This window comes from Hemiscyllium ocellatum, chromosome 6 (assembly GCF_020745735.1).
Source record: "Hemiscyllium ocellatum isolate sHemOce1 chromosome 6, sHemOce1.pat.X.cur, whole genome shotgun sequence".
NCBI classification, from domain to species: domain Eukaryota; kingdom Metazoa; phylum Chordata; class Chondrichthyes; order Orectolobiformes; family Hemiscylliidae; genus Hemiscyllium; species Hemiscyllium ocellatum.
In genome coordinates, this window is record NC_083406.1 from 59,280,063 (window position 1) to 59,304,090 (window position 24,028).

At 40.7% G+C, this 24,028-nt stretch overlaps 1 protein-coding gene across 2 annotated transcripts in view; it reads right to left on the minus strand.

The window, feature by feature from the left end:
• tmem135 (transmembrane protein 135) overlaps positions 1-24,028 on the minus strand; it is a 556,007-nt gene that overhangs the window by 43,766 nt on the left and 488,213 nt on the right. The gene's annotated exons all lie outside the window — the stretch shown is intronic.

Genomic DNA, 24,028 nt, shown 5'->3' on the forward strand with positions numbered 1-24,028 from the left:
TTCTTTTATTAATACTATTTTAAATAGAGTTCCAAACATTTATAATGTACAAGTTATATTTTTGTTCTGAGAAAGTGAAATAAGCTATCATATTACATATACATGTTGCACAGCTTTTAAGACACAGTTTTGCTAATTGATGAAACACTCTGAAAGGGTCAATATATATTCTGCCCTCTACATCAGACTTCTATTGTGCTCATTGTATATAGTTATTAAATACATGACAATTTAATGTACCTCATAAAACAAAATGAACAAGCAGCACCATACCAGTTAAATTTCAACTGACAACAGTCATAAATTAAATGGCGTGCAAGCCTTAAATCACAGAAGTAAAATATTGGGTCATACATCATATTACAAGCAGCATTCTCAGATTCTGTGATTAAAGGTCAACTTTTAAAAAAAAACTCAAGCTTGACATTATGAGATTACTTCACGTTTCCAACTCATTGTCAAGGCCAGAATTTCTCTACACAGCTGTACCAACAACTTGTGCAAGCATTTCACTGCAAGGTATCCTTTGGTAAACTACACTTCCATTCCTGACCTCAGTTCATCTTTCCTAACATGGAAATAATACGAAGCAGTCAGTTATGTTGTGGAGCAAGCCATCATCTTCAGAGATTATACTGATAATATATTGCCAGGCTGTGCAGGGTTTTGAAGATGAAGGCATGGAATTTTAACTCAATTCATTGGTGAATAGGAGTCAGTGGAAGTCAACAAAGTTACAGATGAATGTTTTAGAAAATAATGTCAAATAAGGTCAAGCTGGAGTGTTTAAAGGATATAAATCCAGGAAAGAGAACATCCCAAAGTGCCCAAACTATGGCAAGAATTCTGATAGTGATAGGATAAGCAAAGCAAACGCACTTTGCAATATAATTTTGGTCCAATTTGGTCAAACTAATAAAATGAATACAGCATCTGTTCCAGGCTTCTTCTGATGAACTTGTATAACTGATTGCAAGGAGATCAGAGAAAGCAATTTAGGGTGGTGAACTGTCAGGTTTGGAACATTTTGATGTGAAACCACTATTCACATTCCCTTTTGATGGAACACAAGACAAAAAAAAGTGATAGAAATCATTGAATACTTAGCCCGATATCAAAATTGGTTTACATTTCTCTAGTTACATATAATAATTAATAGTTAATAACCCTGTTCATGTGTGTGCTTGGAGCCATTACGTACACATGCTATTTCATGAACTTCAATTCCATGAAATTTCATAGAGGGTTTCTCTCCATGAGCAAGCTCTTTCACACAAGTACCCCCCATATGTGCACACCAGTCCTACTGCACTGCATTTGCACCATCGTGAGCTCACCAGTGGCAGAGGTACTTCCATTTCTAGGATTATTTCAGGATTTCTGCCATTAATGCCATGTTTAAAACTTCATGATGCATCAATTCAAATGTTTCCAACCCATCACAATATATGTCGTGGGATAGAAACTAATTAGCAAAGCTTCTGAGGGCACACAAATTTAGCAATATATTGGTACTTGACTGATATCTGCAGCTCACTGAGTGACATCCCAATAATCCCTAGACAGACTGCACTGGACCTCGAAGACTTGATGACTATAGCCCATTCCGCAGGCTGTAATGATACAGACCCTGAACCTGACTGTACTCAAGCCCCTGGATTGAGATTGTATGATGCCCTGACTGATTGTGGCAGGACCCCTGCATGTTGATAATCCCCCAGACTTGACCAAGGACTATGTCCTTTAGACTTTGAGACATGGCCATTTCATTGAAGCACAATAAGTTTGCTGCATACGCTACTGGTTTTCTCTCTGCACTAAAAGATATAGTGTTATGAAGTTTAAGGCATTTACCATACCTTGAAGAGAGAATGACAGCTGAAAGCTGGCAAGCACCTGTCATGTCGCAGAGTGTGCTGGAAAATTGAAAGATGTAACATTTTGGCTGTAATCTAGATACCAATTGTTTTCACAGCAGTTTGACTTTAACCAGTTTAAATTATGCCCCAAGATACTAAAACCTAATCCAATTTGAATTTTACTGCTTTGACAACATTGATTCAAGAGACAACCTGATGTTTGGAGTATAAAAAGCAAACATTTTGGACAGTTAGCCATAAAGAGCGCCACCTGTCAATGTCAGGCAGACTGCCATAAAACTCTGTCAAAGGTATCTTTCTCATATGAAACATCTTTGCAGCAGAAGACCGAAGACTGCCCAGAGGGATCTACAAACAGAGGAAGATCAACATTGGAGACAACAGCCACTGTCTGGTTTTGAAAATTAAATTGCTGTAAATTTAATATGGGCTTTTTGGGATTAGTATATTGTTATAGAGTAGGAGGTAGATAACAAATCTTTAAGAGAAAGGAGACTTACAGTTGTAAATAGTTATTGTTTAATGTTCATTTTAGAGTTAAAATAATAAAATTGTTATTTTTTGTTAAATAGTGGGATTTGGGTAATTCCCTGTCACTCATACTTTAATAGATTACAGGGCAAGGTGAGTTTTTCTGTATGTTTGGTTTAATTAGCAAAAGGCTTTTCTGCTGTGTTGTAACAATAGCAAGACACAAGTACTGTGAGACATTAAATTCTGAATGAGGCAGAAATGCACAAGGCACAGCAGAGATGGTGTGGGCATCCACGTAGGTGCAAGGTGAGTCAGTACTAAGAAAGCAAGCAAAGAACCAAGGAACACCATTTTTTCCTGCTGCGTGAGATGCGTGCCTGTCCCTTCGTGCAAAGTGGCTCAGCAACAACACTGCAATCTGTGTTGGTGAGCTTCAAGTGCAGTAGCTAATAATAAACTGTATTATGAGAGTCCAAGATGTGCTAAGATGATGTGTTAAGACGGTGCTTTGCAGATGTCAACCTCCACGGTCAGAGAGTACAGGCAATTGCTACCCACTTGAAGCATACCCTGAAATGTTGGGAAATTCTGGCCAAGATGGACTGCTTGAAGAAGCAAACAACGGAACACAGTTGTGTTTCTCTAGTGCTTCTCTCTGCTGCCTGGGAAAATAACAACTTGCATTTAAATGAAGCAAGCATAGGTATGAATGAGCTATTAATACATGCAAGTTGCCTCTCACCAGTGAGATTCACATCTCACCATTAAAAGCTGAGGTGGAAAATTAGATTTTTTGTTCTTAATAGAAAATAATAAGACTTCCAGCATCTTGTCACATTTTCCCCCATCAGAGTCACGTGTATATGTTGTTCAAGGGTTGAAAAAAGTCTGCCGCTTATAACCAATCTTAATCAGATTAAAAATTACTCATTTATCTTTAGAATATTCCTGCAGTGGATGATGCCGGAAAGGGGTCCTTGTTATGAATGACATATCCACAAATCCAGCAGCAAAGATGACTTTTTTTTAGTATTTTTCCTTATTCATTCATGGGATGTGGGCATTACTGGATAGACTAGTATTTATTGTTTATCCCTAATTGCCCGGGGGCAGTTAGGAGTCAAACACATGTAAGATATACGAGGTGAGGATGGCACATTTCTTTCCCAAAAGATTGAGTGCAAAACAAATGAATTTTAAACAACAGTTGACATGCTAGGCATTAGATAGGCATTTCATTTCAGATTTTTTTAAAATTCAAATTTCACCATCTACCATGGTGAGATTTGAACCAGTGCACCCCAGAACATTTGACTGGAGTTCTAAATTACTAATCTGGTCACATTATCACAACACCACTGCCTCCCCCAGTGAGTTGCAAGACTTTGCATTCATCGCTTTGATGGACTTTTATTGAAATTTCCAGATGGAAGTGAGTTGCACGTCAGAATCTTCAATTTCCAGGCAATTGACAGGAATTCAGCTGTTTCCAGGATTCTACACTGTCCAGATGCAAAACGTCTAACCCTATTTCTGGCCATCAGAATATTTGAGTCAATGTAATTTCTTCTTGTAAGAACAAATCATCATAATTATTTATTTATTGGGATGTTGAATTAATCAAAATACTGAAGAAATTAGTTTGAATGTTTAAGATATTCAAGGGAAACAGTTCAGTGTCAGAAATGGCCATTTCATATAAAAAACAGAAAACGCTGTGCAGGTCTGGCAGTATCTGTGAAGGGAGAATTAAGAGTTTTTGTTTTAAATCCAATCTGATCCTTCTTCAGAATTGAAGGAGGGTTGCAATATGATGGGCTTTATGTCAATGGAGGGTGGGGGAGTGAGTGCAAAACAAAGGGTAATTCTGAGATAGGTTAAAGAGTAAATGACAAAGGGTCATGGAACAAAAAAAGCAAAGGGAGTGGTGATGGCTGAGAAAAGAGCCAAAGCATTTGTCAAGAGTTACTGTAAATTCTCGAGGGAGGAACAGAGCAGTCCAAAACTAAATACATAAAAATAAAATTAAAATCATCACACGGCAGAAACAAGCAACAAAATGGAAGACAAACTCGTGACTTTGAGTTCAGCAACTAGCAAGATCAGAAAGCTGTGAAATACCTAATTTGAAATGAGATGCTGTTCTGTGAATCTGTGTTAAACTTCCCTGGAGCACAGCAGCAGGTCGGGGACATAAATGTGTTAGAAGGAGGTAGTGAATTAAAATGGCAATCAGCCAAAAGTTCAGGGTTATGCTTGTTTACCTGGAGAAAGAGAGTTCTGCAAAGCAGTCACCCCATCTGGGTTTGGTCTGCCCGACGCAGAGGTGACTGCAGTGTGAGTGCAGGTATACAGGATAGAAATTGGAAGTAGGACAAGTCAATTGCTGCAGCATCTGGAACAAGTGTTTGAAGCTCTGAACAGCTTAGAGAGGACAGGTTTAACATCTTCTGAGACTGCATGACAAGCTGCTTTGGGAAAGGGATGAGGTTGAGTGTAATTGAAAAGTGAATCAGGGTGTTTCTGAGGGAATGGTTATTTTGGGATGCGCCCTAAGAGAGGGCAAGATATGCTTAGTATCATGTCAGGGGATCAAACTGGTGAAGGACAATCTTGTGAATGTGCAAACTATTAGAATGGAAGGTGAGGAACAGGGTAACACCCCTCGCAGTTTTAGCTGAGAGGAAACAGGTGAGAGCAGAGGGATGGGAAATGAGTCAGATGTGGGTCAAGCTCTGTCAACCAGTGTGACAGTGAGTGTGTGAGACTGCGAGTGTAAGAGGTGTGAGAGATAGAGATTATGAGCTGAGAGAAATGAGAATATGAGATTAGAGTATAAGGTGAGAGAGAGAGAGAGAGAGAGGAAAAGAATATGAGGAGAATAGAGAAAGCGTATGAGACGAGAGAGAGTGTGAGGAGAGAGACAAAGGGGGAGAGACTGAGAGATGTTGGTGAGAGACTGAGGTGAGACAGAGAGAGAGGGTGAGGGGTATACAAAGAGTGAGGGAGTAGAGAGAGACTGAGGAGTCGAGAGAGAGAGGGAGGTAGAAAGAGAGAGGGGGGGTAGAGAGAGTGAGGGAGGTAGAGAGAGAGAGGGAGGTAGAGAGAGAGGGAGAGAGAGACCGTGCAAGAGGGAGTGAGAGGGAGATAATGAGAGAGAAAGAGTGTGAGATAAAGAATGTGAGAGAGTGCATGTGTAAGAGAGAGAGAGACAGACAGAGACAGAGAGGGAGAGGGAGATAGTGAGTGTGTAAATACATGCAACGGCCATTTCATCACACTGGCAAAAGCATACACCATGTTGTAGACAACATGGCCCTTTACATTTATATCTGAAAGTTTTAACCATTGTAAGAAAGAAATGCCTGCACAAATGATTCAGCTGAATGAATGTCAACCAACTGAATAATAAAAAACAAAGCCATGCACAAAAATAATTTTATAATGTCATTTGAGTACATACACTCACTAACACACTGGTTGATAGGGCCTCGATCCCACAATCACTCACATCAACCTCTCCATCAAAGGGAGCATTCTGAAGAGACCATTCTCTCCATGACATCCTGATCCACTTTTCAATACTGTTTTGCACCATTTGTTTAAACTTGGTGTATCATTCTGATAAAGTCAGTGAACAGAAGGATCCATTATATAAAAGTATGATATTTAATGTTTGCTCTTATATATTACTTACACTCAAGAATTTTGAATTTGTACACTTAGCCTTAAATATTAGACAAAATTCCGATTCGTGCTAGGTGGATATGAAATTGTGGCTACTTAAAAAGTGGTATTATAAATGTTTTTTGGTAACTTCCACACCTAACCCTCTTATTTCACATCTGTCCCTCCCTTTCCTTTCTCAACTAGCCTGTGAGCAGAGAGGGTGGGCACACAACTTGTGCTAAATTTCCCTGCAGTGACATCCCATAACACACAGTCAACTGGCAGGACAAATTTCTTTTATTTTATTTCCCTCCTTTTACCATCCCTCCTTGCTTTCTGCATAATATGGCTTCTGATGGACAGCTAATGAATCTGATAATTCTCCTATTTCATTTCGGACTTGAATATTTTAGTTGTGCGACATTGGAGTAAGATTTCCGTTCTGCTAATTAAGAAATGGTACTTGCTCTTCCTGTCTCAGGTCAAATTAATCATCCTGTGGCCAACTCACTTCCTTAACCTCTAGTTAAAACAACTTTAGAAAAGGAAATCTTGGGACCCAACAGATTTGACTGCTTTGCTTTCAAGCCTGAACTTTGGGTTTAATTTACTCTCAAGTGAGACTCACAACACAAATCAGCAAGAGGCAATATACCATGTGAAACACAACAAATCCTACAATAATTGTGTTTTGAAGTTGAGGTTGAAGCACAGTCTTTGAATTAAGCAGTGACTAGCGTTTTACTCTGCATCTAACCCATTTAATCTTTACTGACAACGATACTGACAAAATAAAAATGTGCTCTTTCCTTTACAACCATCACCTTCATCTCTACAAACACTGATGCAATCACAAACTTTAAATACAAATGTACAATGTTATTACTGTTTTAAGAATTAACTATTTTGTTTGATTACACATATTTGGAATTTGTATAAATGCAAATTTTATTCAGAAAAAAATTTTTGAAACTCAACAGAAACAGGAGACAGAATAAGCCATTCAGCCCGAGCCTGCTCCACAATTCTACACGATGACCTTTACCTGCAATCTCCCCGTATCTCTCAATGTCATTGGTACCTAGAAATCTACTGATATTTGTCATGAACATACTGAATGACTAAGTTTCCAAAGCTCTCCAGGCAGAGAATTCCAAAGGATTTCACTATCTGATTAAAGCAATTCCTCTTCATTTCAGTCATAAATGGCTTCTCCATTATTTTGAGAATACTTCCCGACGTGTTACATCAAAATAAGGCAGCACACTGGAAATCAAGCCCCACTAGTCCCAGAGCAGTCACAAGGGTAAAGATCCAGCCACATGTAAACAACTATGAACTAAGAGGGCAGCACGGTGGCACAGTGGTTAGCACTGCTGCCTCACAGCGCCAGAGATCCGGGTTCAATTCCCGACTCAGGCGACTGACTGTGTGGAGTTTGCACATTCTCCCCGTGTCTGCGTGGGTTTCCTCCCACAGTCCAAAGATGTGCAGGTCAGGTGAATTGGCCAAGCTAAATTGCCCATAGTGTTAGGTAAAGGGGGATAATATAGGGGGATGGGTGGTAACGCTTCGGTGGGTCGGTGTGGATTTGTTGGGCCGAAGGGCCTGTTTCACACTGTAAGTAATCTAATCTAATCTAATCTAAAACAAAACTCCTGACATACAGCACCATGAGTTGAAACTCTAACACCCTTCTACAATACACATACAAAGAGACACAGTCAAAAAAAGCAGTGGCCTTAAGGGTAGAGGAAAGGCAGGGTTTGTTAGATGATCATCTACTTGCTATGAATTGCTGTTTTTCAGTCTTTCAGCTCAAAGTACATAGACTTCCTTGCGGGAGGTAGTGAGCAATCAATTCACAAATTATAAAGTCTCTGACTTATTGTTTATAAGTAATAGCTTACAGAAACTGATGGCAGAAGGTAACTGGCTTTCTTTTGTATTTTCTGCTGCACGAGCATAGAAGCATAGAATTCCTACAGCGTGAAAGCAGGCCATTCGGCCCTTCAAATGCACACTGCCCCTCCAAACAGCATCTCACCCAAATGCGCACACGTGTATCCTATCTGTCTCCCATGGCCAATCCACCTAACCTGCACATCTTTGGACTGTGGGAGTAAACCAGAGCATCTGAAGGAAACCCAAGGAGACAGGGGTGGAATGTGCAAACTCCACTAAGACAGTCGCCCAAGGCCAGAATCGAACCCAGGTCCCTGAAGCTGTGAGGCAACAGTGCTAACCACTGAGCCACCGTGCCACCAAAGCGAGACACACTGCCTCCCCTTCCAGAAGTCCAAAGGCTTCTCTGGCAGTATCATTTACACACATGCTGTACATGTCTGCTGGCAAAATCTCACTTTGTACACACCCTTGGTTCAAGTCCATGTGCAATCAGATTTCTCCGAATGAATAAAGCAGCAGTATAAACACCACTTACAATGAATTTTGGCAACTTACTTTTAAAATGTGCCGCAATCCTTTCCACAATCCTTGGCTTTTAAACAGCTTGTTTTCTATTTCAGTCCATAATCAGAAATACAGAAAAATTTAAAAACAAAATTCCTTTATACCTGGCTCTAATCCTTGCCTTGCCGGAGAAAAAATATTTCTGCATCCACTCTGTTGAATCTTTTAAGGATTTCGTAAATGTAAGGACATTACTTTTCATTCCTTGATACTCTGCAGAACATAGACACAGTGTCCTCAATCTCTCTTCATAGGACAGTCAGAGTCATACAGCATGAAAACAGGTTCATCAGCCCAACCCGTCCATGCTGATTAGGTTTCCTAACTGAATGAATCCCATTTGCCTGCATTTGGCCCAAATCTCTCTAAACCTTTCCAATCCATGTACCTGTTCAAATATTGTAATTGTATCTGCCTCTACCACTTTCTTTGACAGCTCGTTCCATATCTACACCAGCTTTGTGTGAAAACGTTGCCCCTCAGACTCCGTTTTAAATCTTTCCCCTCGCACCTTAAAACTACACCCTCTAATTTTGGGTACCCCCTACCCTGGGAAAAAGAGCTAGGTTATTCAACTTATTCATACCGCTCATGATTTTATAAACCTCTAGAAAGTCAGCCCTCAGTCTCCTGTACTTCAAGGAAGAAAACGCCAGCCCATCCAATCATTCCTTATAACTCAAACTCTCTAGATTCAGTAACATTCTCATAAATCTTTTTTGCACCCTTTCCAGTTTAGTAATATCCTTCCTATTGAAAGGCAACCTGAATTGTACACAGTGCTCCAAATGTGGTCTTACCAATGATTTGTACAGGTGTAATATGACATCCCAACTCCTATACTCAGTGCTCCAACCAATGAAGGCAAGTATGCCGAATGCCTTCCTCACTACCCTGTCTACCTGTGATGCCACTTTCAAGGAACTACAGCCCTAGGTCTCTTCATTCAACACTCCCCAAGATTTGACCATTACCTGTGCAAGTCCTGCCCTGGTTTGTCTTAGCAAAATCCAGCACCTCACATTTATCTGAATTAAAAACCATCTGCCATTTCTCAGCCTTTGACCCAAATGATCAAGATCTCAATGTACTCACAGAAAACCTTCTTCACTCTCCACTATACCACCAATTTTGGTGTCAACAGCAACTTACTAACCATGCTTCCTATATTCTGATTTGAATCATTTATATAATCGCAAGCAATAATGGGACCTAATCAATCCTTCTGCACATTGCTGATCACAAGCCTCCAATCTGAACAACAATCCTCTACCACCACTCTCTGTCTCCTATCATTAAGCCAATCTTATGTCCAAATGGGTTAGCTTTCCCTCTTCCTGAATCCCATGTGATCCAACGTTAGCCAGTCTACCATGTGGAACCTTGTCATAGGCCTAGCTAAGGTTCATGCAGACAATGTTTATCATTCTGCCCTCATCAATCTTCTTGGTCAGCTCTTCAAAAAATTCAAATTTGTGACACACCATTTCCCATGCACAAACTCATGATGATTCTCTATAATCAGTACTTGCCTTTCTAAATGCATGTGGATCCTGTCTCTCAAAATTTTCTTCAACCACTTACCCACCACTTATGTTAGGTTCAACAATCTGTAGTTCCCTAGCTTTTCTTCTTTTTATAAATATTTTTATTAAAATATTTTTCAAATCTTTTACAAAACAACAATATATATTAAAAAAAACCCCAAAGTACAAAAAGATAGAGGTAATACAACAGCGTCATATCACAATACTATTAATAATAAACGACCTAATATTCTACCAGAACAAATGTATCTACTTAACTTGAACTAAACTACAATCAAATTAAATAAAAATTAAATTAAGCTGAATTCAAATTAGCTTAAATTAAATTATATGACATTACTTTATTCTATTTCACTCACCACACCTCCACTAAAACTCCCACCCCTGGCAGCACCATTCATTGTGCCTGTAATTTTTTTTTTCCCCAGCTTCCTCTTCAATCACCAGCCTGCACCACCCAATAAGACTTGGGGGTTTTTCCAACATCCAATTCAATAAATGTTCTTCCTCGTACAGTCTATTCCCCCAGAGAAAGCAAATTTGGCAACCCCAGAAGAAATATCGGGTCCAGTTTGATATTAATTCCCAGAATTTCCTTCAGCTCCCTTACTGTGGCACTCCAGTATCTCTGGATCTGGCAGCATGACCAAAAGCAGTGTGTAAGAGTGCCTATTCTAATTTTACATTTGGGACACCCTGGAGATGCTCCTCTCTTGAACTTAGCTAGCCTCTCTGGCACCATATGAGTCCTGTGTACAATCTTCAATTGCATGGCCTGCGCTTTGTTCCATATTGAAATTTTCTTTACATTTTCCCATGTACCTTCCCACATTTCCAATGAAATATCCTCTCCTGGTTCCCAATTCTAAGTCCGACAGAGTCTCTCCACATCTCCTAAGGCATGTCTTTTCTGTAAATAGTACAGAGTACTAACTGAAAGAGCGCCCATATACCAGAGCACTCTTTTCTCCATGTATGATTTGTAAGGCTGAGCCAGGAGCATGGTCCTCTTCTGTATACAATCCCTTATCTGAAAATACCGGAAAAGGTCCGTAATAGACAATCCAGATTTCTGACTTAGTTGGCTAAATGATATCAATACCACCGGCCATTCTATCCAGTGAAACACCTTTTCAGTGTCTAGGAAGACCACCAAACCAGAGATCAATCTTTGCTGGTATACCTGCACTACGTTCAACCCCCTCCTGTTATTGTTGGAAGAGCTACAGCCCCTGGTAAAACCAGTCTGATCTTCTTTTATAACATTGGGCAATACCTTTTCCAACCTCAGGGCCAGCACCTTTGACAGAATTTTAAAGTGTACATTCAACAACAAAATTGGTCTGTATGAAGCAATTCTTTCAGGGTCTTTCCCCTTCTTTAAAATGAGGGAGATATTAACCTCCCTAAGAGAGGGAGGAAGGCAATCCTGTGTATATGAATAGCTATACATCCCCAAAAGTGGCTCCCCCAACACATTTATGAATCCCTTATAAAACTCACTAGGGAATCTATCTGGTCCTGGTGCTTTGCCACCCTGGAGATGCTTTATTGCTTCCTGCACCTCTTGTATTGTCATAGGCACATTTAACAGGGAGACACATTCAGTGATTATACTGAGGAGGTCCAGGTTCTCACTGCACCATCTTCACTGCCTTCCAACCGGTATAATTCTGTAAAGTATTTCCGAAATCTAACATTGATCTTCGTCAACTCATGGGGAAATGTGCCAGTCCTCTCTCTAACAAACATAATGGATTAGGAAACATTTTTCTTGCTAGCCAGACATCCACCTGGCTTATCTCCAAATTCAAACAAACAATCTTTGTTTAGCAAAGGAGACCTCTTTTTTGCCACCTGTGTATGCAATGAGTTGAGAGCAGCCGGAGAGCCATGATCCACTGTAGCTTGACCACTGAAGGCCTATTATAATATGCTTCTTCAGCTACCTTCAGCCGGGTCTCCAGCATCCATTGCTGCTCCTCCCTCTGTCTCCTTCTCATTGTTGAATAAGAAATGATCAGGCCACATAAACATACCTTTGTGGCTGAACTGGCTGTACCTGAGTTGATATCCCAGAAGGCCCTGAACTCTCTTGTAATGTACTCAACGAATTTGCTATCACTTAACAGGAATGGGTCCGTTGAACGAAAAAGTCTCTTCCGTTAACGGTGGAGATTCATCCACTAACCCCAACTCCTCACAGAAGTCCACCAGCTGTCCAGATTGCACGGGCATACCTGCTGGACCTCTTGGCATCCGGTCCAACCCGGGATTCATTAGGCAGTTAAAATCCCCTCCTGTGATAGCGTGGCACACCCCAAGATGCATTAATTTAGCAACTGCATCAATTAGAAATTTAAGAGGGAGTACCAGGGGACGATAAACACTCAAGGCGCTATACTTTTCTCCTACATTAGAGCTTTAAGAATAATGAACTGTCCATGTTCATCCTCAATTTGCTCAGTTATCTGGAATGGGAGGTTATTTCTTACCATATAGCCACTCCTCTACTTATGGAGCTAAAGAAGGAGAAGAATACCCAATCATAAACCCGCTGCTGCAGCTTCAGATGTTCCTTATCAGTTAAATGTGTCTCCTATAGCAGGGCAATGTCAACCTTTCCTTCCTAAGGCTTGAGAGCACCTTCTTACTTTTAAAGGGGGAGTGGTTCCCTTTTACATTCCAGGTGCAGCCACCTGAACAAATCATTAGCCATGGTTGGCCAGGGCAGCCCGTGTTTTCCCAAGTGGAAGAAGCTTTTCTGAGGTGCGTCAATCGAAAAAGACATGAACTCTATAAAGTCTACAAACTATCCCTATAAAAACAACTACAACTGAAAAACTAACCACAACATTTAACTTAAACAAACACCCAAATAAACCCCAATTCACTAGAGTTCTCCTCCCATGCCCACAGGGGGCAATCCTCCCAATCCTTGCTACCATCATGGCTCCTTCCAACTGAGGCCACGCATAGATAAAGAAAACATGTTATTTTACATTCTGAGAGTTAACAATGGATGCCCACCCTCCTCCCTCCACACCTATTCTCCATACATCTTAACCAGAGGTATAGCCACCCCCAATCCAAAAAAAAATACCGTACACAATAACCAATCGACCAAAATGATAAACAAATCAGGTTTTACACCAAGGCAGTACAAAAGTTATAAAACCAATAAACACAAAAAGGGGAGAGAGGAGAAAAAGAGGGGAAACAAAGTAAAGAAAAACTGAACCATTGTCTGTAATGGTGCCCATTCCCCCCACTCCCAACCCGAGTCCTTTATTTCAATGAGTTCACAGAGTCCTTTGCCTTTTCTGCTGAATAAAAATTATATACCACCTTTCCATGAGCAAAACGCAACACTGCTGGGTACCTCAAGGAATACTGAATGTTCAGATTCCTTAATTTTCTCTTCATCAAATGCCTTTCTCTTCATGATTATGACTCCTGAGAAGTCCTGAAAAAAACATTATTCTTGAGCCTTTGTATGTTAAAGCCAGTGGATCTCTTCCCAGTCTTCTTACTGTTTCAATCACTGCTTTTCTTTATAGCGCTGGAGTCACACTAGGACCAGGCGGGGGCACGGATCTGGCCTAGACCTGCGCACTGCAATCCACCAGGCCCAACTTCAACTCAAGCCCCAGGAATTTTGGGAGCCACTTCTCCAGGGATCCAAAGACGTCCAATCCTCGGACTCCAGGAGACCCACGAGCCGCAAGTTTTTTCTTCAGTTTTCCAGATTGTCTACTTGTTCCTGAAGGATCCGAACCTGGTCTTCCAGTGTTCAGATCCTTCCTCCTGAGACCTCCACCACGGTCTCTGATGCTGCAGTCCTCTGCTGCACTGCTTCTACTCTTCGGGTCCAGTGTTTTAATCTCCTGCTCATGCTTTTTCAGCATGGTAGGTATTGGCTCCATCGCTGTTTCAATCTTTTCTTGGAGTTTGTCAAACTCAGAGAGTAAGTGTTACTGCCCCATTAAATCCAAAGGGGCCGCCCCGGGAGTTTGAGTTTTGGCTATGGGCACCCCTGACACAGTAGGGGAGTGCCCTCCTTGCTGTACTCTGTTCACCCCATTTCTTTTATTCGCTTTCACCCTGATCTTAGAGCTGTCAAATCACAATTTTAGTAGGTCCAGATGTTCAGTAACTTTATATTACCGATTTTTCTCCTAGGGGTGGTTAACGAGAAGGGTAAAGGTCCATCTTGCCAGGGGATGTGCCACAGAGCCCAGCACAGCAGACCACTCAGACCACCGCCATCTTGGATCTCCCCAGCCTTAAGTAATGGCACAGCGTTAGCCAGTCTCCAGTCTTCTAGCGCCTCACCCAAGGCTGAAAGCGATACAAATATATCTGCTAGCGGCCCCATAATTTCTTTCCTAGCTTCTCACAATGCTCTGGGAAACACCTAAGCAAATAAAAAATAGGTGGGGGTATAGGCCATTCAGGCCTTGGAACCTGAACCACAATTCAATATGATTTAGTATCCTTCTGTTCTCTCCCATACCCCTTATGCCACAAGGGTCACGTGCAGCACTCTCTTGAATATCTAATGAACTGATCCCAACAGCTTCCTGAGGGAGAGAATTCCATAGGTTCACAATTCTGAGGGAAGAAATTCTTCCTCATCTCAGTCCTGTATGGTTTACCACTTATCCATGGACTGTGATCCCTTGTTCTGGACTTCCCCAACATTGGGAACATTCTTCCCACATCTCGCCTGTCCAGTCCCCATTAGGATTTTGTATGTTTCTATAAGATCCCCCCTCAATCTTCTAAATTCCAGTGAATACTCGCTCAGTTGATCCGGTCTTTCCTCATATGTTAGTCTTGCCACTTCAGGAATCAATCTGGTGAACCTTCATTGGACTCCCTCAATAGTAAGAAGAGACTATCAGACCAAAATTGCACATAATACTCAAGGTGTGGCCTCACCAATGTCCTGAACACATTTAAATTCCTCTTCATCCAAGCTTTTAACTCATTGCAGTCTGTGTTTGGAAACTTAAAATCCCCTACCATTACAACCTTATTATTCTTACAGCTATCTGCAAACTCCTGACATATTTGCTCCCCGCAGCGGGGAATGAGGGAGGACTAATGAAATAAACTAATTATCTGAATTCCAGAGGCCTGATAGGCGAGGCAGATGAACTCAGAGTATGGACGGGAACATGGCACTGGGATATCATAGCTATTATAGAAACATGGCTGAGGGAGGGACAGGATTGGCAGCTCAGTGAGAGAGCATGGATACTTTCGGAAGGATAGAAGGGGTAGCACAAGAGGAGGTGGAGTGGGGCTTTTGATTAGGGCAAACATCACAGCAATACTTGTAGAGAATATATGGATAGAATTGAGATATAATAAGTGGGTGGCTTTTGATGGGATTGTACTATCAGTCACCAGTGGTCAACGTAAAATTGAGGAGCACATATGTCAGGAGTTTGCAGATAGCCCCCTATCATAATTGCTTGGACTTTACAGCAGAATTAGTTGCGATGCCAAAGACCTGGCTGCTGCTGCTGCTATCTGCCCCTAAAAAGCTAGCCCCCCCAACTGTATCGAAAACGGTATATTTGCTTGCGGGAGAAATAGTCACTCTAGACTCTTGCACTACCTGCCTACCTCTTCTTGTAGTCAGCCATATACCTGACTGAATCTGTGGTGTGATTACCTCCCTGCAGCTACTATCTATCACAGTTTCTGCCTTCTGTATGCTCCTGAATGTGTCCAACACTACTCCTACTGTCCATGTTTCTGAGAGGAGCTGCAGCTGGACACAATTCCTGTAGATATAGTCACAGGAACTATGAGACACTCAACTGCTCGCTAATGTCCCACATCTGGCAAGAGGAGCATACTACTACACTGACTGGCATCTCTCCCCTTTTAGCAACTAGTGGACCTCGAAAGAGAAGAGCTTACTTGCCGCTTCTTGCCCTTCTTAACAAAACCCAATATTCATCTAAGCTTCCGAATGGACCTACCAGCAGCACTTTGACCACAAAGCAGCCCTCTCAAATATGGCCAGAAGATGACACAGCAATGTTTCCCTCTCCCACTCCCCTAATCCCCCACACTTAGCTCAACTCCCAGTGTTTTCACTCTCTGCAGCTCACCCACCATGCTGGAGCATTTTAGATCTTGCTTTTATACTTTAGGCCTGCCCTACAGAACCAGACTAAACCAATATACATAACTAGTTGCCCTTTATGTGCTACAGCAGTAGGAGAGCTTGTTTAAATTTTTCTTAGGCCTGAAAGAAAAGAAAAACAATCTTAAATGACCACCTTCACTTATCCATAGTTTGCTAGATATTAAGAAGGCAAAATATTAAGATTTATACCCTTAACCTCCAAGGTTTAGCGTTTTCACTATCCTGCCAACCACAGGATTTAGTCTCATGAAATGTCACTGCTCTCCATCTTTGGAAAGTATATACTTAGGAGATCAAAACTGCATACAAAAATCCAGGTGTAATCTCACCGACAATTCATTAGAACTGAAGCAAGACATCTTTACTCCTGCATTTCTTCTGATAAAAGCCAATATATCAGTTCCCGTCCTAATTGCAAACTGCCCTAGAATGTTGGCTTGCAATTACTCAAACAAGGAAACCCATATTCCTTTAGAATCAAATTTGCCAATCTCTCACCATTCTAGAAATACTCTACACTTCTGATTCTCTTGCCAAAGTTGCTAACCTCACACCTATCTACATTATATGTCATCTGCCAAGTTCTTGCCCATTTATTCTAAGACATCTTTTAGGTGCTATTCTACCGCCTCAAGATCCACAATATCTAGTTTTGTGTAATCCTCAGATTTGGAAATATTATATTTGGTTCCAATATCCAAATGACTGATCAATACTGTAAACAGCTGTCATTCAAGCACTAATTTATTAGTCACAGCTGCCGCCTGTTCTCTGTTTACTTTAACCAATCCTCAACTCATGCAAGTTTGTCTAACAAGATTTCTCTTTCTTAAGTGCAATCAGTATTATTTTTTCAATGCCCAGTTTCATATCCTTCATAATCAATTCCACAATTTTCTCTACTAACAGATTTGCAGTTCTCGGTTTTCTCTCTTCTTTCTTAAATATTATGGTTACACTTCAGCCTTTTATTCTGCAAGCACAATTTCAGAATCAATGGAAATTTGAAAGATTATCAATTGTGCATCCATTATCACTATGACCACCTCTTTTAACACTCTAAGATATAGATAATCAGCACCTTGCATCCCATTCATTTCTTTAGTGCTGCTTTTTGCTGTTGGTAATTTATTTCAGTTCCTCATTCTCAGGAGTCTTTTGGTTGTCTATTATTTCTGGAAAATTTTGTGTATCTTCCTCCACAGAGATAGACACTCTATTTCCCATAATATATTCTCCTGTCTTTGTTTGTGATAAGCTCATATTTTATTTTTCTCACATTTTCCTTTTTACATAACTACAACAGCTTTGCCGATCAATTTTTATGTTCCCTGCTAGTTTATATTTTGGTTCTATTCTCCCTTTCTTTTATTAAATCCTGATAAACCAGAAGACACAAGAAGATAACAAGAATAAATTGAAAGTAGAGTAGCTTACTACTTCAAGTTTATTTAACATAATGGAATATGGTGAAATGACAACAGACCTTAAGTAATTAATGAAGCTGCAAGTCAATTCTAGGAACAGTACTTTATCATTTGATAAAGTAATTCAAAGCTCTCTGGATTCAACATTCTATTTGAGAATTTCAAACTGTAAACTCTGTCCTCATTTTATTTTTTCTCTCTTTGCGGATTTGAATTTTACTTTCATTCTATAGAAGCACAGAAGGTGACCTCTAGCCTATCATATTTATATCACAGCTAGAGACAGACAGCTCATACTATCCCCCATATATTCCTTGAAGTCCAACAAGTTTTTGTTTCACTTCAGATATTATCCAATGCCCCTCTGAAAGGTATGATTGAATCAGCCTTCCCCCCCAAACACACGTAATTTATTTCAGTATAACCTTTTGCTAAATTAGAAAGCATTCCTTCATACCACTGTTGGTTCTTTCACTGTTGGACTTAAACTAGCACCCTCTGTCCTCTATTCTTCTGCCAATGGGAAGAATTTTGCAATATTTACTCTGTCATTACTCCTTCGGATTTTGAACACTGTCAAATGTCCTCTTAGCAGTCCTAGCTTCTCCAATCTATACTGTAACTGAAATCCCCCATTCCCGGAGGTGGTTATGGAAATAGTTTCTGAAACCTCTCTAATGCCATTGTAACCTCCATGAAGCCATATCATTACTTTGTAAAGAATCACCATAACTTCTTTGCTTTTGTACTGCATGGCAGTACTTATAAGGGTGCAGAATCAAGCAACTATGCCAGAGCGAGAGATACAAGTCAGAATCAATCTACTTTCACATGGGGACTTGGCCAATGGCAGAAAAGTGTGCTTAATGAAAAGAAATTGCAACTTGTGAAGTGTGTTAAATATTACCAGAATTAACAGTACTAGTAAAGTTTATCTGTAGTTTTATAGTTTTAAGTTTTATACCACAAAGTAAAACAGAGTCAATCCATGCTTGGATGTTTACAGCACAATAATTTGACTTCTTGTATCAGCACCAGTCTACAAGGGTCTGACAATACTAATCACAGTTTCCAGCTCTTCGCTCATTGGTTTGGAGGCTAAAGCAATGCAAATGAATATCTAAACAGTGCTCAAATGCCACAAGAGTTTCTGACTCAACCACTCCTTCAGACAGTCTGCATCAAATTGCCAACACCCACAGCATTACAAGATCTCTGAGTAACTTAAGTGAAGTATGGTTAAGACATGGCAGGACAGCTTGGTCCTGATGCCTGCAGTCTGTCAGAAGTCATAGATGCCACCACTAACTGAATGCTGCAAGTGTCACCAACTGCAGAAACTGGAGATCCAGGTTTCTGTTCAGACAAGCAATGGCAGAAAGCACTGTGGCACATCCACAAGGCTGAGAATTATGTGAATAGCATGCTCATAGTGGTGGTCATATGGCAGCCCAGGAGCAAGCAGACATAAAAGGTATGGGTGATCGCCAGGCAGTCTAAGAAACTAGGAAGGTGGTGCAGGAGACACCCCAGGTCTCACTCATTTTCTATTTTAGATGTTGATTAGGGCATAGGATGTTTAGAGAAGAACAGTCAAAAAGAAGCTTTTAGCTCTAAGGATGGTTCACCTGTCCATGAAGGGAAGAAGATGGGAAGAGCAGTAATGATAGGGGTTTCATTAGTCAGAAGTTGTGATTCCCAATTCACCCAATGATATGGGTAGGCAAGGGAATGAGGACCTAAAGCAGATTGCAGTGAGCTAGAAAGGCGACTGAAAAGCAGAATCCCTAAAGCAATAATCTTAGGATTACCTCCTTCTTCTCAAGCTTAGTGTGTTTGGAATCACCATATGAGAATTGCGATTGAACACTTGGCTGTAAAACAAAATTGGAGGTACAACAGAAGACATTAGAGACATTAAGAGCTGTCTGGGGTTGGTGGGACCTCTACAGATGATCAGTTCTAACAGGACTGGGACTTGCACCTTCACAGAAAGACCTGCTGCTATTTCAACAAGGGCTTAAGTTAGATTGGCAGGGGAGCTACGTTTCAAGGGAATTAAAAGTAGCATGAGGAAAAGTAGAAATTAAAATTAGAAGAGAGGTGAAATGTAGATAAGCATCAACAGGATTGGAAGAAGGAAAAACATAAAAGAAAAAGCAAAATTAAAGGCACTCTATATGATGCATATAGCATTAAAACAGGTTGAGAATTTGAATGCACAAATTAGTTAAATTAGTATTACTTAATTGACATGATGGAAATGTAGCTGCAGGGCAGCCAAGACTTGGACCTGAATACAAAAGGGTATTGGACATTTCAGAAACTTAAGCAAAGAGGGAAAATGGTGGGAAGTAGAAATTTTAATAAAGGACGAGATCATTAGATCAAAGGATCAAATGTGGAATCCAAGTATGGAGCTAAGAAGCAGCAAGGGACAGCAAAATTGAAGGAGCTGTTGGTAAAGCTGGGCACAGTATTAGAATTACATATAAGGTGGCTAATGCAACAATAACTTCAATTAACATAGACTGGCTGACACAAATTAGCAAAAATAATGCAATGGACACTGTAGGATTGAGCAGAAATCCCCATTATATAAAATACTGGACAAGACCCTGGACTTTACTAACATTTAAAATACTGGGCTCAGGTTGCAAACACACAACACAGCCAGAATGATTTTTGCCTGGGACTGTTGTTCAGCCTGGAATTCCAATTTAAACCTTCACTCCAAACCAAACCTAGCACCGTAGACCAAAACTAACTTCGATACCTCAGGCAACCAGGCACAGACAATATGGGACTAACATGCATACTGAACATTCAACTTCAATCAAAATCCATTCACTCATACTCTTAATTGTCAGGAAGCCAATCAACTTCAAAGGGAACACCAGAAACACAATGGCAAGTACAGATTTGGAACCAAGTTAAAGGGCTCACAATTAGTACAATTGCAGGCCCCAATCTTACCCGAAGCAGCAATTCCCAGGTGAGATCCCAGCAGCTATCCCCAGACGGGTTCAAGAGAGCTATTCCCCATGTGTTCCAAACAGCTATCCCCAGAAACCAGCTACTTCCAGTTGCTATTTATAATAGCCATCTCCAGAAGGTGGATCCTGACAGCAATTCTGAGAGCTACCAAAAAGAGTCTGTTCTGAACCAGGGGAACCAGCCACAACCAACCACAACCATGAGATCCAAGAACTGACAAGCTCCAAAAACCAACCGACATCACATAGCCTCAGACATGTCCTTAGGTGAAAACTGGGCCAGTAAAACCACCAGAAACTAAGAAAAACCAAGTACTTATCCAACAGATCAACTAAGTGTCCTACCACATCAACCCAGAGTGAAGGCCTAAGTAGTTCAAACTCTTCATCCAAGCACTGGGTACAGCAAGCGGGGAAAACCAGCTCAAAATCGCGTTTTCCTCAGTAGTGAGCTTAAACTACCAAAACCCAATGTTTCCAACTGAGCTAGCAAGGAAGGGAAGGCGGGTGATGACAGGAAGCCTGATTCAAGTTTCTGTGGTTAAAACTGTTGCTTTAGGTTCTAATAGTGTTTAATTTAATATGGTATATAATTACATTAATTTCACTGTTTACTGTTTATACCTGTATTTCTTGTATTATACCCTTTGCATTTAAATAAATGCAGAGATTCTTTTGCTCTGAAACATCTGTCTCCTGCTTTCTTCATTTCACATTCCTTAAACAAGTCCAGTGTCTAGAACTAGAGATCTAGAGCCAGACAGGATATACCCAAGGTTACTACAGGTAGCAAGGGAAGAGATTGCGAGTCTTTGGTGATGATCTTTGCGTCCTCACTGTCCATTGGAGTAGTGCCAGATGTTTGGAGGGTTACAAATGTTATTCCCTTGTTCAAGAAAAGGAATAGGGATAATCCTGAGAATTACAGGCCAGTCAGTCTTATGTCAGTGGTGGGCAACGTATTGAAGAGAATTCTGAGAGACAGGATTTATAATTACTTGATATACTCATGTAAAAGTCGATCTCATGTAAAAGTCCACATTTTATTTTTATCCAAAAAGTCTTTCATCTTCCATCTCTTCTAAACGGTAATCCTACTATACTGCATTATAAACCTCTCACAAAGGAGACTGCATGTTCCCATTAACTCATTAAATGAAATCGCATTCACTTATTCCGGTAACTCTACTCATCATTCTCTGTTTAACAAATTGCATCTCTACTGATTCATTCATTCATTCATTCATTCATTCATTCAAAACTCTACTTAGCCCACTTGGTTTACACAGCATGTTTTGATTAATTGATTGATTCATTCATATTGGTACTAAGTCGTTTGGTACTTAACGCACTTTGTTCACAATAGATCCAAAAGTTAATACTATTAAAAAGTTCATCATTTTAATTGTGCCATTATATCTGAATAAAAGGGAGATATATTAGCTACATATATCTTTAATTCCTTGACAAATTTGTTAATGTTGTTGAGGTTCATTACATACGAGAGTAAATGGGAGGGAAACTGAAGAATTTGGTGGGAAAGTTTAAGATGCTTACACATACAGAATTTAATAAATGTTTCATTTTATGTGTGCCATTATACCAGGTTATGACAATGTTGAACGGTGTGATTTTTCAGGATTTCAGTGACTCTTTGACATGTTAAATTTTCATACTGGTGCATGTAAATATAATTTACTACTAGTAATTCATTCTTGTTTCTCTTGCTTTTATTTGTTAATTCCTTCTACTGTAATTCATTGTGCTTTTCTTTTTTACCCAGGACTAGTTGAGCGATCAAATCAACTTCTGCTAATATGGCATTTCGAACTGCAGCATGAATTTCAGCCCCTCAAAACTAGCGCCTGTGTAATAGTCAACCCTATAAATTGAACCTTTAAAAATAGTGTAAAAAATTTGACTTTTACATGAACATATATGGTACTTGGAAAACCATCGTTTGAATAGAATGAGTCAGCATATGGCTTTGAGAGGGGCAGGTCATGCCTCACAAACCTGAATGAATTTTTTGAGGACGTGACAAAACATGTATTTAGATTAGATTACTTACAGTGTGGAAACAGGCCGAAGCGCAACCCATCCAAACCCATTCCCCAAATCTACCCCTTCACCTAACACTACGGGCAATTTAGCAAGGCCAATTCACCTAAACTGCACACTTTTGGACGGTGGGAGGAAATCGGAGCACCCGGAGGAAACCCACACAGACACGGGGAGAATGTGCAAACTCCACACAGACAGTCGCCTGAGGTGGGAATTGAATCCGGGTCTCTGGCGCTGTGAGGCAGCAGTGCTTGCCACTGTGCTGCCCACGTTGATGAAGGTAGAACAGTGGGTGAGATGTACATGGATTTTAGCAAGGCATTTGATAAAGTTCCCCATGGTAGGCCCATTCAGAAAGTTGGGAGGCATGGGAAACAGGGAGACCTGTCTGTCTGGATACAGAATTGGCTGGCCCACAGAAGACAGAGGGTGGTGGTTGACGGAAAGCATTCAACCTGAATGACCAATGGTGTTCTGTAGGATTGGTTCTGAGACCTCTGCACTTTGTGATTTTTATAAATTACTTGGATGAGGAAGTGGAAATGTGGGTTAGTAAATTTGCTGATGGCACAAAGGTTGGTCAAGTTGTGGATAGAGTGGAGGGCTGTGGTAGATTGCAATGAGACATTGACAGGATGCAGAACTGGTCTGATAAGTGGCAGATGGAGTTCAACCTGGAAAAGTGTAAAATCGTTCAAATGTAACAGGGTTAAAGGCAGGAATCTTAGCAGCATGGAGGAACAGAGGGATCTTGAGGTCCATCTCCATATATCCTGCCACCCCAGTTGATTGGGTTGTTAAGGAGGTGTATGGTGTGTAGGCTTTCATTAGCAGAGCGATTAAGTTTAACTGCTGCAAGATTATGCTGCAGCTCTACAGAGTCAAGAGCGTGGTGCTAGAAAAGCACAGCAGGACAGGTAGCATCCGAGGAGCAGGAGAATCAATGTTTCAGGCATAAGTCCTTCATCAGGAAAAACCGAAACGTCGATTCTCCTGCTACTCTGATGCTGCCTGATCTATTGTGCTTTTCCAGCACCACACTCTCAACTCTGATCTCCAGCATCTGTAGTCCTCACATTCTCCTTCCTGCAACTCGAGAGCATCCTGGTTTAACCACACTTGGAATATTGGAAATGTCTATCATGAGCGGGCATAATTTTAAGGTAATTGGTGGAAGGTTTAGGGGCGATTTCAGAGGTAGGTTCTTCACTCAATGGATGTGTGGAATGCACTGCCAACAGTGTTAGTAGAGTCAGATACATTAGGGACATTTAAGCAACTCTTGGACAGGCACGTGGAAGTTCGTACAATGAAGGGTATGTAGGTAAGT